The sequence below is a fragment of the Haliaeetus leucocephalus genome, unplaced genomic scaffold, assembly GCF_000737465.1.
Source record: "Haliaeetus leucocephalus isolate CR32 unplaced genomic scaffold, Haliaeetus_leucocephalus-4.0 Scaffold605, whole genome shotgun sequence".
In the NCBI taxonomy this organism is placed as follows: domain Eukaryota; kingdom Metazoa; phylum Chordata; class Aves; order Accipitriformes; family Accipitridae; genus Haliaeetus; species Haliaeetus leucocephalus.
Window position 1 is genome coordinate 1,169,096 of NW_010973041.1, and position 14,232 is coordinate 1,183,327.

Here is a 14,232-nt window from a genome sequence, read left to right on the forward strand (position 1 = left end):
TTCAGTGTCAGGCTTGGAACTGACTCCAGTGATAAAATAAAGAACAGGTGACAATTCAGCCAGTACTTCATGATGTGGCTTCACTTTACAATGTTCTGGGGGATCCTACCCAAAATACCGTCTTGGGCTCCTCGTCAGGTCAGGTGATAGGAGAGTCTGAACCTCTTTGGAGCTGCCTGAGGCTGTGGTCTCTGCCAGTTTTCCTCTTTGCTTTCTTCCCTCCTCCTGGCCATTGCTGCTGTCTATGCTGGGATGACCCAGTTAAAAATAACCTGGCTGAGCTATTTTTGTGAGGCACAAATGCTCCCTTGTCTATCTCCCTGCTGTACCAGCATGACAGAAGAGCACAGCCATGGAGTAATACCAGGTGGTGGGGATGTGGCAATACTGTGAGCAGGTGTCACCATCAGGGATTCTTTATTCTGGACCCCACTGGGTGTTGCTGCCTGCCTTGGGGAGCGCCTTGTGGTTTCAACTTTGAGTATGAATGCAGTCAGAAAGCTCATCTAGGATGGCCACTGGAATTTTGCTGTCTCAACCTCGCCTTGTGGAGAATGGGCTTGTTTCACTTGTGGCAGCCCTAGCCTGCCCCTGGACATAGGTGCTTAAATTTACTTTGAGGTTCACAACACTTGGTGTATCTTCTAACATGAACAAAATTTACACAATGTGTGTTTTGCCAAGTTTGGGGCTTTGGTATGTCCTTCGTGGGTTACTTTGGGGTCCCCCACTAGAAAGATGCTCTGAGTTGATATGGTACCAGCTGGTGATTATGTTTATGGGGTGCAGGGCTTCCTATTCAGTAGAAGGCAGGTCTCTATGCAGTGTTTGCCTTCCCCAGCTCAAGCAGGTATTTGGGGGAGGCAAGAGTCATGGAACTCCCTTCTGCTTGTGGTCCAAGCAGATGATGCCTTTGTCAGCGGAGGAGCCACTGTCTCGCCCCTCCTCAGGGTGTGTCCACCTGGTACCCTCTGTGTAAGCTTTGATCTACTGTTAGCATGGTGGAAGGTCTAATATACCTCCTCCCAGGGACATGTGTGAGAGTTCATGTCCTGCCCTGGCCGGCGCGGACTGAAAACAAGGGGCAAGAGGGGCTGCTGTGCCTGCTCAGAGAAAGATTTGGGCCTCGCTGTTTTGTGGATGAGGAAATCAACTCATTTCCATCTTGAGTGACTCCTTCACCCCTGCTTCATGTCCTCTGTATTTGTGCAATGTTTATACTACAGGCAGAAGTGTTTTTTCACAACCAGCTTTCCAGGGCACTATATTTATGTATCTTTGCCGCACTGGAGAACTGCAAGTATTTTGGAGTGTTATTTAAAGCTGGATTTTCTGATGAAAGATAACACATCTGTAGAATATGGTTTCCTTTCGAGATCTTGCTCACTGTTGTCATTTTGTCCCACACCACCTCTGCAGATCCTAAGCCATCCACACCAGCAGCACGTCCTCCCTCAGGTAGCCAGTAGCCTGCAGGTTGTGCTGCTAAAATGAGGTGACAAGCAGTTCCCACAGCTTCTGGCAGGCTGGCAAGGAGAACAGACCTTGGTACTTCTGCAGAGGACTGATGTTCAGACTGGCACTAGTGATGGACATGAACAAAGCACCACCTTCCATCACCTTTGCCTCCAAAAATACAGAAGTTTGAGTATGTGACTGAAGCTCGGTTTGGTGAAGGCTCTTTGCTCATACCCCCACACTGGGGAAGGGTACTTCGATTATGAGGCTGCTTTACAGAGCTGGGGAGGGCTGTGCCATGCGTACTGTGTGGCTGGTGGGGCTACCTTGTCCCTCTTGGGAAGGAGAGGGCACCTGGGCAGGCTGCAGGCTGTGAGATGCTGTTTTCGGGGGCTGGCACGTTTCTTGTTTCTGAAAGTGGACTGAAACCTTAGTCTGAGCTCCCTTAATCTGAGGCCTGTAACAGTGGGTATGGATCCTTTAGCAACAAAAGACAAAGAAAGGCAATTGATAAAATCAAGGCTGGTTGCAGAATGGCTGGTTCCCAGCTGGCCAATTTAAAAGGCTTCCAGCTCTGGTAGCAGATAGGGTTGTTTTTCCAAGGATATGCCTCTGAGCTGCTGTAAAAGGTCCTGCTGCCTGATAGAAAGGCGTGCTGAAAGGTTTTTATTTGCTACTGTGGATTGATTGGAGTACAGATGCTCTGGAAGATGTGCTGCATTATTCATGTGGTAGATACCTTGGCTAAAAGCTAATGCACAGCCTGGAGGCTGTGAGAAGTGGTACAGTCCTTTGTGTGGTTTTGTTGATTCACTGGAAAGCCTGGACTGCTCTTAAGCTTTTTTTCAGAATACTGAGATTGATAAAGCAAATCGAGGAATGTGAGATCACTTAGCTAATGGCTCTCCGCTTCCTTTCTTGTTTACAAACTATTCCCAGGTTTTTTTTTGGGGGGGTGGGGGTGTTTTTTTTTTGGTTTTTTTTTTTTTTGAATGCATTATACCTACAAAAGTGCTTGCTAGACTGGTCCTGTTTGTGAGACTTCACTGGTAACTCAGTTTTCTTGTGGCACCAACTTAAACTGCTTCCCTGATGTGGCTCAATTGTCTGAGGTGCAGTATGCAAGCCAACATGTGGTTTGACAACCTAGCCAAGCGACTGCAGTATCAGTGCCCCGCATTGGACTCTCCATTAATGCATATTCAGTAGTCTTACCCATGAAGATTCCCGCTGTTGAATGTAGATGCTGGGGCACCCACCACCTGCAGCAGGGCTGTGGGAGACAACTCCTGTGTTTCTGTGTGCTGGCTGCAATGGGAGGACCTCATGCAGGGTTCAGGGTGCCATACTCTGAGATATGGGGCCCTCTTTTTGTGGGAAGAGGCACAACTGCAGCATGCATGCTTGTGCTTGGACTGCCCGAGCTCCCAAAGATCCCCTTCTGAGCTGCTGGCAGCGGGCAGTGCGTGCTTCTCGCAGAAACAGCTTTAAATTATACTGCAAACCCTGGATTCAAAGATGGGAAATGCTTTTCCTGCTTGCACCACATCTGGTGGGGAGAAGACCTTGCTGGACTCAGCAAGGCAGACTTTGTTTGCCAGTTGTGGCCACTGACTGTAGTTGCACTAGTCTGTGGACTGAATGCATAAAAAGCCAGCCTGGGAACACGTCTCTTTCTGTAGCTCCCTTCGCTGTCTTTCAGCAACTGGCTATCAAGTGACATGGTCAAGACCATGGTCCAGTGGTGAGGTTGTCCATGAGGGGATTCTGAACTGACAAACCTGACCTCCAAGGCAACATCCTTGTAGGCAGGATTTTGCTTCTCAGTCTACAGTTGTGGAAGAGGCAACTGCCTCTGTTTGCCCTGTGTTAGGTGGAACCAAGCTGTGAACCAAGAGGCAAAACCCACTGTATCTGTACCGTTTATTACTCTCATAACAATAAATCTGTAGCCTCTGAGCTTGTAGTATTGTTTGAGATGACACGTGCAGATGGTATTTAAAGCTTTGGGTTGCTGCATAATCATGTTCTCTGGTCGACTTTCGATCCAAAGGAATTTATTACTGATAATTTCTCCTTGATTGTTTTATTACACAGCAGAAGTGGAATTTGGATGGTGAGGTGCTTCCGGGGGTGTGTGGCCTGCTCACTTGCAGATGTGCCTAGGAGAGTGTCCATGGCTTGGAGGGGACCCCAGCTTAAGCTCTGAGGCTCACAAACCATTTGGTGTGGCAGGTTTGAGAGAAGCTGGACCAGAAACAAAATGGTCTGTGCTTATTTGGCACTTGACCCAGGAGGCTGATGGCTGGTGACAAAGTTCTGAGGCCTCTGATTTTGTCTTGAAGTAGCAGCTCAACACAAACCGTGATAAAACATCTGTAAAAGTCAGGAGACTGTTTCATATGTGTCTGTGGGTAACACTGACATTCCTGTTTGCCTTCAGGGTTGCCTTTTTGAGCAGGTACTCATCTTACATTTTGAAACTTTGAGGATGGAAGTGTGTGGGTGGATTTCTTCTAAAAAATGCAAACTCAAAAATGTAAACCTGAGAGCCTCAGATTAGTGAAAAATGTTGCCTGGAGAGGGGTCAGAGCCTGCATGCCAGCCTCTAACATGGCTGTAGCAAATCCATGCACCAGGGCAAGTGAAAGGCCTAGCATAGCCCACCAGGGCCATATGGCATAGCTACTGTGTGCATATGCTTGCGCTCTGACTGCACTGCTGTGTGCAGGGAAATGACTGGCAAAGGGCAACAGCCAAGACATGCTGGGCCTAAGAGGTGGATGATAGATTACTTGCAAAAGCAATCAAATTGGCAGGAATGCAAACATTTTCTGAAGAAAGTGTTCTCTGGGAGCTATTCCCCACCCCTTTCCTATGCAGGAAAAGACAATTTCTGTTTTGAAATTGAAGAGCCATGGCTGGCATAAAAGGAAGAAGAAAAGAAAATGGAATTGATAGTGTTATCTGCTGAGCTGAAAAGTGTAAGCTGTGATTGCTCTCTGGATTTCTAGCGCTGTTGCTTTCCATGTACTGCAAAGCACAGATACCTTTACTTATCCTGTTACTACCACTGGGCTTTCCAGGCCTATTTATGTTGGAATACTTTTTCAGTAGAAGCTAAAGCCTGTAATTATTCTAACACAATCACACCAGTGTTGCTGGTCCACCTTGGCATGCAGAAACTAATCCAAAAGGGGTACTTATTACAGAGGAAAAGGTGAAGATGCTCTTCATCGCCATCTTGCCTGTAGATAAGCATGTCTGCACAGGGGCATTTGTTGGTGTGCTGAGCAAAAGCCAGTGCAGGCAGGGGTGTGAGACAGCCTGACCTGCAGAGAGCCACCAGGATGCATAGCGCTGCAGGCCTGACTTTCCACACTTGGAGCAGCAAGACTTTGTGCAGCCTGAGAAGGTGTGCTGTGACAGGAGGTGTCCTGGCTCACCGGTTTTGAATTTGGACTCCTGGGTGTTGCTCCAGATCTCCAGTCACAGGTGAGACGGCAGCTCTCCTCCTGCTGCAGATACGACTTTCCATGAGTGACCTGCTGATGATACAGATATTTGGTGGACCTGGAGCTCATTCTTGTGTATTGGAAAAACCTGTTTCCGAAGGCCCGTGAGAACAAAAGCTTGGAGATCCCAAAGAACGTGCACCTCTGGTAGGCTGTTGTGAACAACAAGCAGTTTTCTGTCCTGCGTGCAGTCCAGTCCTTGGACCCCAGTGGGTACTGGCGTACTGGTTGCTTAGGCAGTGAGTTGCCACCTAGCAGGGTTAGCATGTCCTGTGATCACCTCAGCAGCACAGTCCTGGCTGACAGGGCTCACAGCTTCCAACCATATTGGCATCTTGGAGGAACAAATGCAGACCCCTTCCTAAACATAGATAAATTCCTCTGCAACAGCAAGAAAGGGTGAGTGGTGATTTGGGCTACAGTGGGGCAGGTGAGCTTAGGCAGTGCTCATGGCAGATGTGTGGGGACCCCAGTCAGTGCAGGCTGCAGGACACATGAACAACTGTCCAAAATTAACTCAGACCAATTAGCATGTTATCTTTGAGGACTCTGCAGAGGGTGAAGGAGATTCCTGAGCTCTAGACAGAGGGAAGCTTGAGCCTTTCCATAAGGAGAATATCAGAACAACAGGAAAAAGTGGAACACGTAGGAGAAATAATGAGATGAAAGAGGCAAAATGAGCATGGCAAAACCAATCATGTCAACACACTCTGGTTTTCTCTTGCAAAGAGTGGTGAGCCCAGTGGATGTGGAGAAGCAGGAGATGTCTTTTATCTTGACTTCAGGAAAATGTTCAGTGCTGTCCCACACAAATAAGATAAGGGAATATGCACTAGAAACACATGTCTATGGTAAGGTACAAGTAAATCTTGTGAGGGAACTATACAGGAGAGCTTATGTGACAGTTAATTATCAAAATGTGAGGATTTATTGAGAAGAGTTTTGCAGGATTCTTCCTGACATCTGATGCTGTTTGGTACTTTTGTTAGTAATTATGACAAAGGAATAAATAATAAATAGGAAACCAGGAGGAGCAGGAAGCCTGCAGGACAGGGCTCTGGTTTGAAATGAGCTGAAGAAATGGCATGGGAAAATCAGGATGCAGTTCAGTAGCGAGAGGTTCAGGTGTTCAGATGATGCAGTACTGTCAGACCCTGTGCAGCTCTGCAGAAGAGTGTTCAGGGGCTGCAGTTCATTCCAGGCTGAGCACAACTCGGTGACAAGCTGGAGCGTGAAAATGATAAACATGAACTGGAAAGTATCTGGTAAGTTATAAAGGAAGCATCTGTTCATCCATGTTAGTAAAATAGGTGTATGCCAGTTTTAGGTGCAACCGCTCTGGAAAAATACATATCAGCCAAAGAGAAGGGAAGTGAGGAGCACAAATTCATCAGTTGTTGAGAAAACATGGCTGACAGAAGGAGAATGAGGTAAAAACTGGAGACAAGTGGAAAGCTGTGTGTCAGCTGTGGAGGAAAGCTTGCTGCAGGAAGAAGTGAATAGTCTTTTTCCTGTGATCTGGCTAAATAGGATAAGGCAAGGAACACTGATTGCACAAAAGGAGATTTAATTTTGAAAGCATGGAAAAGCTTTGTAATTGTAAAGGCAGCTGAGTGCTGGGATAAGTTTCACAGGAAGATGATGGTTTGTCCACTACTGGAGAATTTTAGAAAAAGATACTTAGGGAAGGATGTAGAGACATGAATGAGAAGAATAGGAAAACAGATGGACTTCCAAGACCCCTAACCATCTGCCTCTCTTCCACAAATTTATCCTTCCTGGGAGACATGTAGGCATAAATAGCGTGGTAGGCATTTAAATAGGGTGGTGAGAGTCTATTTAAAACTTAAGCCTGCAGCACTCAAAAAGTAGATATGTCCCTTTTTTTCACAAACCACTTATCCATCTGAGGACCTTCTTGCTAACCTCATGCTGCCTTATCACTGTGGTGAGGAACCATGCTAGTACTGGAAACTGAGTACACTATGTCACAGAGATTTTGGCTTTTGTTAGTGCAATTTGGCTTGTGAGGCCTGGCGAGGGTTTACAAAAGCTGTGCTGACTCTCCATCTATCTCACTTTTATCTGTGTATCTGCTAAGTTTGTTCCATTTTTTACTTCTTTGATGTCATTTTCCTTTCCACAGCCTCCCCTGAAAACCATCTAACATTGCTTTCTTGCTTTCCTTATGTGGTTGGATTTAAATAAGAGAGTGCACACTGTAGTCCAGCTATTTTTATTGCTTTAAGTCAGCTGGTTGAGTTGCTGCTCATTTTCCTTCCCCTGTGCATGGCCTGTTTGATGAGTCCCTGGCAGGCAGTGTTGTGTAATGGGAACTTCTCCCATCTCCTTCACACTGAATGCATGCAGAAAGTTCTGGTTTGCTTTCACCGTATCTGCTCGGGATGCTTTCCCTAGAGATCACTGTGCAGATTTCACAGGGTCATAGCATGGCTGAAGGTGGAGGTACCTCTGGAGATCATCTAGTCCAGCTGCCAGCTCAAAGCAGGTTCACCTACAGTAGGTTGCTCAGGGCATTGTCTGGTTGGATTTTGAGTATCTCTAAGGATGGAGACTCCACAGCGTCTCTCAGCAATCTGTACCACTGTTTGACCACCTTTACAGTAAAAAAGTTTCTTCTTACATTTAACTGCCTGATCAAGCTCAGGCTGAAGGGCCTGTCATTCCCCAGATCCTCTGTCTTGCCCTTTTTGAAGATAAGGGTGACATTTGCTTTCTTCCAGTCCTCAGGGACATCCCCTGATTGCCGTGACCTTTCAGAGAAGACCAAGAATGACCTTGCAACAGCATGGCCCAGCTTCCTCAGCTTCTGTGGGTGTATCCCAACAGGCCCTTGTGCATGTCCAGTCTGTTTAAATGTTCTCTGACCTGATCCTCCTCTACCAAGGGTAAGTCTGCCTTGCCTTGGACTTTCCACAGGTCTCAGGGTCTCAGGATACCTGAAGGCTGGTCTTAGCAGTAGAGACTGAGGTGAAGAAGGCATTCAATGCCTCAGCCTTTCTGGTGTCCTTTCTCACCAAGTCCCCATTCCCATTCCTCAACAGGCCCACATTTTCCCTTGTTGTCCTTTTGCTGATGATGTAACAGTAGAAACCCTTCTTGTTATCCCTCCTGTCCCTCACCAGATTCAACTCCAGGTGGGCTTTAGCTTTCCTAAGCCCAGCATTGCATCTTTGGACAGTGTCACTATAATCCTCCCAGGACACTTGTCCCTGCTTCTACCTCCTGTGTGTATCCTTTCTATGGTTGAGGTTTATGAGGATGTCCTGGTTCATCCATGCATGTCTCATGCTGCCTTTGCTTGTTTTCTTGCATTTTGGGTTGGACCATTATGAACTTGGAGGAGGTGAATCTTGAAAAATCCTGCTGTGGTTGTGCTTGAGAAAGAGTTTAGTAGCTTTTGTGCCATTTAGAAATTGTTCCTCATCCCCTTAGTTGCGCTTTTTTATATTAAATCTGCCTAAACTTATGAGCCCCTTTCTATTTTCTTCATTTGGCTTCAACTTTAACCTTTCTTGCTCCCAGTATAGTGCTCTTGAGTATTTTCATGCCACCTGCAAGGACTTATTTTAGCTGCTTCTATCACTCCTTTGCAACAAGCTTCCTCGTTTGTGCTTGGAACTACTTCCTGAATTAAAACAGAGTTGCAGTTAATGTTTTGGTTTTCTGCCTTGTCTGGGCAAAAGAAAGTTTTACAATTCCTTTAAGAAAGGAGCTAAAATGCTGGAGATCTGTTATGACACATTCATTTTCCTGGTGTGCCAGTGAGCCTCCTCTGTACCAGAGGACTGGAGGATGGTCTGTGCAGTACCACTGCCTGCTGTTGGTGGTTGGTGGGGACAAGATATCCTGTTAAATGTTCATTTCCATGATTAGTTCTTAGCAATATTTCCTCCACAGTGACAGCAGTGTATTTCATACAGCCTAACTCAAAACCTTTCACACCCCAAGACAAGGAATGCTTAAAATGAGAAAGGATAGCATGATCCTTTTAACAAAAGGTTGAGATGACTGTATGAGGGTTTGGTTTTGATTTATTGATGTACATTCTCTTGGGAAGATCTTGTTATAAATGAGGTGTCACTGAGCAGGAGAGGAAAGGAGAGAGGAGCATTTGCCTTTGTGATAGAGACCTTCTTCATGGGGAAGCAAGAGCTGCTAATAGGATGAGATGAGGATGATCCCAAACCAATGGAGCAAAGGGGTGCCTTGGCAAAACCTCCACCTGTTCTTGCAACAGTCTGACAGTGCAGTAATTCCCTTGGTGTTTTGAGGAGTCTCCTCTAGTTTCTTTGCAGGCTACAAATCAGGGACTGCCTCTCCATCTGCCTGGTAGTGCATAGGACTTGGTGTTTATGAGTACAGGCATATCATTAGTGACCCTGTCATTAAAAGACTTACAAACTCAACCCAGCAGGCTTCCTCCAGGCTGCTGGTGAGTTCTCTCTGGGGGCAGGAGGTGGGTGTCTCTGAAAGTACTCCCTGCTCTGCTGGTTCTCCAGGCCACGCATGGAGAGCCGTGAGCAGAAGTCTCCAGGGGTAGGTAAACCTAAAGAGTGTGGTGCAGGGCACCAGGAGAGTGAGGGGCCATACTGGTGTGTCACTGGGGGTGGCCTTGCTCTGAGCCAGAGGGTTGTTCATTAACATCTGTGATGAAACTGTCCCTTACTGCTGCTTCTGATGAAAGGGGAAAGAGGAGGGGAGGAACAGAGTGAGGTGTGAAGAGCTGACTGCTCTGGTGAAATCACCTGGGAATAATATTTGTGTGGGATAGCACGAAAGATTGCTGGACTGAACTGTGCTTCAACGGGCTGACTGCTCATGCCCGAGTTTGATCTGTGGTAGCATGAGAGAGTTTGTCCCATCTTCCAAAACCCTCCTGGGATGAGTGCGTTCTACTTGCAGAAAACCGTAACTTATTACAATACTTGATGTAGCAAGAGGGACATGTTTGCCCTCTGCTGTTTCTAACAAAGCCCTTTTCATTGCTGTGAAAGCTGGTGGCAAACAAGAACACATGGGATGGGAAATTGAAACCCAGCACTGGTTGCTTGTAGCTAGAAAGTGACCCCTGCAGACCAGCACAACAAGCAGACACCTTTCTTCCTGCTTGCTTGTTTTGTGACCACTGTACTCCTATCAGGGTTGCAGCCAACAGCTTTTCTCTGCATAAGGCAAGAAGAAAGGGTGAGAAATGCATGTGGAGTGGTGTGAGGTTGAAAGTTTTAAAGCCATCTGAAAGTGAGAAGTTCCTCTGCATGCTGTTTTTTCAATGGCTGTCACTTTGAATGCTCTCATTTAACTGCAGGGGCAGGGTGTATTGGAGCACGTGGCCTGCAGTACCTGGTCTCGGGGAGAGAGATCTTTGCCCTGGGGGGGAAGCATTAGTAGCTTTATTAAGAGTAAATATAATGATATGATGTATTTGTCTTTGCCAAAACTGTCCCAGTCTAGCTGGGTGGACCTGGGACTTAGTTGGCTTTCTTGGTTAGTCAACTGCTAAGAGCAGTGGTTTCCCAGTGAAAGTGCTTGTATGTGAGTCTTGGTAGTGTACTGTGTCCAGGTGACAGATGTCTTCTGCAGGAGGTGTAAGAAATACTGACCTTGCCGGCATGTGTACTGCACTGCTCCCCAGCTGTGCACTGATGCTGGCTAGGTAAGAGCAGCAAGTTTTGGAGCAGCCTGCTCCGCAGCTGTTCCTTTGCTGAGATTCAGCAAGAAGCAAGATTCATCAAGAGGCACGCCCCTCTCTGATCAGAAGAGGGGCCAACAGTCTCTTTAAAGTGGAGGCACTGAAACCGAGACCTTGTGCCTGTGTGAAGATTGCACAAGCCTGGTTTGGGAGCAGGTAGCAGATGTCTCTCTGCTTCAACATAAATCTATTGTGGGGACAGCAGAGTGAGGAGAGGGGAAGTACTTCTTATGGAGGTCTCTTGTCCAGTCTGCTCTGTATGTAGTCATGTCATGAAATTTACAGTGCCTGTAGCTGGCTCTCAGGCAGAAACCCAGCAGTATTTCATGATTTTGAATATTGCCTTATTTAAAGCCATGTATTTAACTGGTTCCTTTCTACAAGTCCTGGGGTACTGGGAATGCGAATGTCTCTCCTATTTCCCATGTGCAGCTTGGTGTTCAGCGTAGGGCAGTGTTGAAGCTGACTTTGTGTACATCTTGCTCTTGTCATCTGGCTCTAAGCATTATGTAATTGACATCGGCAGAGACAAGATAGCTGAAAGGAATTTTTGAGTCTCCCAGAGTGACTCTTCTTACCTTTTGGCAGTGAGTTACATTCATTTTTGGATGGGGAGGGCTGGATTTTTGAGATGATCAGCTGTATGGAAGAAAAGGACAGGGAGCAGAGGAGAGAAGATTGAGCAGGAGAGGAGAAGGATAAGATGAATGAAACAGTTGAAGACAGTAGGAGGGAAGGGGCCAGAGAAAATCATAGACCTAGTCAGATTTTGGGAAGGCCAATGATTCTTGCTTTTGTTTGATTTTATTACTTGGACCTGAGTGCATGTAAAGATTTTATTTCATGGACTGCTGATTCAGGACTGAGAAGAGGATGTGTGTCTTCTCTGGAGCCTTCTAGTTGTGTACCTTTGTGCCAGTTTCAGTCTACTTATTTGCATAGAGTTGGGAGTTTGAATCTCTTGTGGCACTCTCCTTGGATACTTGCAAACAGTGCTTCCAAGAGAGTAGCAAGGCTGCCCTGTGGGTTTTTTAGCCGTAGAAACATCACCTAAAAATGACAAGGCTGAAAGGGAAAAGGTATTACCTATGCAATACAAGTTTAGCATTCCAAAAGAGAAAATAAAAGGGAAATGAAAAGTTTTCATGGCATTCCAGATTAAAATGTTCATTGTAACTTTCAAAATCCTCCTTATTAGCATTTACATTCCTTCCTTTCTCCCCTTTTTATCTCTTTTTGACCCTGCATGCAAGAGAAGGAATGAGGGGTAAATTTATTTTATTCTGTTGGTCCCTCTGCATTTCAAATTATCACTAACTTTCAAGAGATTAGGACCTCAGAAAAGACTTTTGAACTGTAAATTCTCTTGATTCCCTGTCAATAAAGACAGGGGAGGAAGAGAATCCAACTTCTCAGGCTGGATCACCTGAACATCTGAAGTGCTTTTCAGAGTGGCAGGTGAGGTATAGGCAGAGTTTGGAAACCTGCCTATGAACGATAGAAAACAGTGCTTAGAAGTGCTTTGGAAGATTTTCATGTTGTGTTTTCCCCAGAAGTGCACTGGGGCAAGGTCTCCAGAGGTATGGCTGGATTTCAGCCCATGTCTCCCCATGCCAGGGCAGCTTTTACACAGGAGTGCAACACAGGCTCTGCGGAGCACAGGTCTCAAGGAGAAGGGAGGCTTCTTATGTGAAACTGGGGGAATGTGAAGCAAACATAACCATTATTAATTCATTGGCATGTATTTGTACCCTGCTGTTGTGGTTTAACCCCAGCTAGCAACTAAGCCCCACACAGCCGCTCGCTCAGTCCTCCCTGGAGGGATGGGGGAGAGAATCAGAAGGGTAAAAGTGAGAAAACTTGTGGGTTGAGGTAAAGACAGTTTAATAGGTAAAGCAAAAGCTGTGCACACAAGCAAAACAAAACAAGGAATTCATTCAGCACTTCCCATTGGCAGGCAGGTGTTCAGCCATCTTCAGGAAAGCAGGGCTCTATCACGCCTAACAGTTACTTGGTAAGACAAATGCCATCACTCTGAACGTCCCCCCCCTTCCTTCTTCCCCCAGCTTTATACGCTGAGCATGACGTCATATGGTCTGGAATATCCCTGTGGTCAGTTGGGGTCAGCTGTCCCAGCTGTGTCTCCTCCCAACTTGTTGTGCCCCCCCCAGCCTACTCGTTGGTGGGGTGGACTGAGAAGCAGAAAAGGCCTTGACTCTGTGTAAGCACTGCTCAGCAGTAACGAAAACATCCCTGCATTGTCAGCACTCTTTTCAGCACAAATCTAAAACACAGCCCCATATTAGCTACTATGAAGAAAATTAACTCTATCCCAGCCAAAACCATCATACCTGCTCAGAGTTGAGCAGCACAAGAAAACAGAAAACAATTGTTTGGTGAGGGAAATGTACAATCCACACCATGCATGATGAACTGGAAGGCTTCAGCCCAGGCATGGGGTGTTCTGAGGAGTGTGAGCATCTCAGTGTGTGTTTGGATGGGGAGAGGATGCAAGTCTGTCCCTTCAGGAGATGCTGTGCCAGATTCTGGTCTCCAGAAGAGCTCTGGCTGTCTGCAGGGGCACCACCTCCCCTGGTGCACATATTCCCCCTCCTTCTTCACTGGCCTTGCTGTCTGGATAGGTGTTTTTCTCACACTCCAATCTCCTCCCCTGCTGCAGGTTTCCCCTTCTTAAATCTGTCATCCCAGAGGTGCTACCACCACCACTGATGGGCTCAGCCTTGGCCAGATGTGGGTCTGTCTTGGAGCTGGAGAGGCTTCTAGCAGTTTCTCGTAGGAGCCACCCCTGCAGCCCCCTCCCCTGCTACCAAAACCCCACCACACAAACCCAAAACATACCTGTAGGAACCTTCCTTGTTGCCCTTCACATCCCTTGTCAGACTGAAGTCCAGGTGGGCTGTAGCTTTGCTAATCCCAACCCTGCATGTTTGGACAGCGGTCACCTTCTTTTGCTTGGTGTCTCTGTCTGTTCTTCTGCACTGTGGATGGCAGTAAAGGAGATGAAACCTGGAAGGAAACCAAGTAATTGTGACTGGCAAAACCTGAAAACAGAGAAAAAGGAAGTGAATGTTTAAAAATGGTAAAGAAGGACCCTGGAGGCAACACTGAGCAGAACCCCCTGGCAGATCCCACCACCCCTGGAAGGGGCCCAGAGAGTTGGTGGATGCCCAGGGCTCTGCCTGGGCCTGTGAGCGGAGAGGAAGCAGACGTAGCCCTACTACTGTCCAGATCTCCTTATCCGACTCCTTTTTCCTGTGGAGATGGGAGCCTGTGTGACCAGGGCCAGGAGGAGGTTGGTGAGGGGTACTGCAGCGTGGTGGGGCCTTGAATGGGGCAGGTAGGTGGAAAGAGCAGCCAGAGCCTCAGCAGCTTTGGAAGAAGAGAGAAAAGTTGCTCATACACTGGGGTCTCCTGCTTTCCATAGAAAGATGAAGGAGAGGGGGATCCCATGGAGGTACCTCTGCCTCTTGCTCAAGGGAGGATTTTGCAGCTAGTTCCCTGTGGCCCATGGAGTCAGCTCTGATG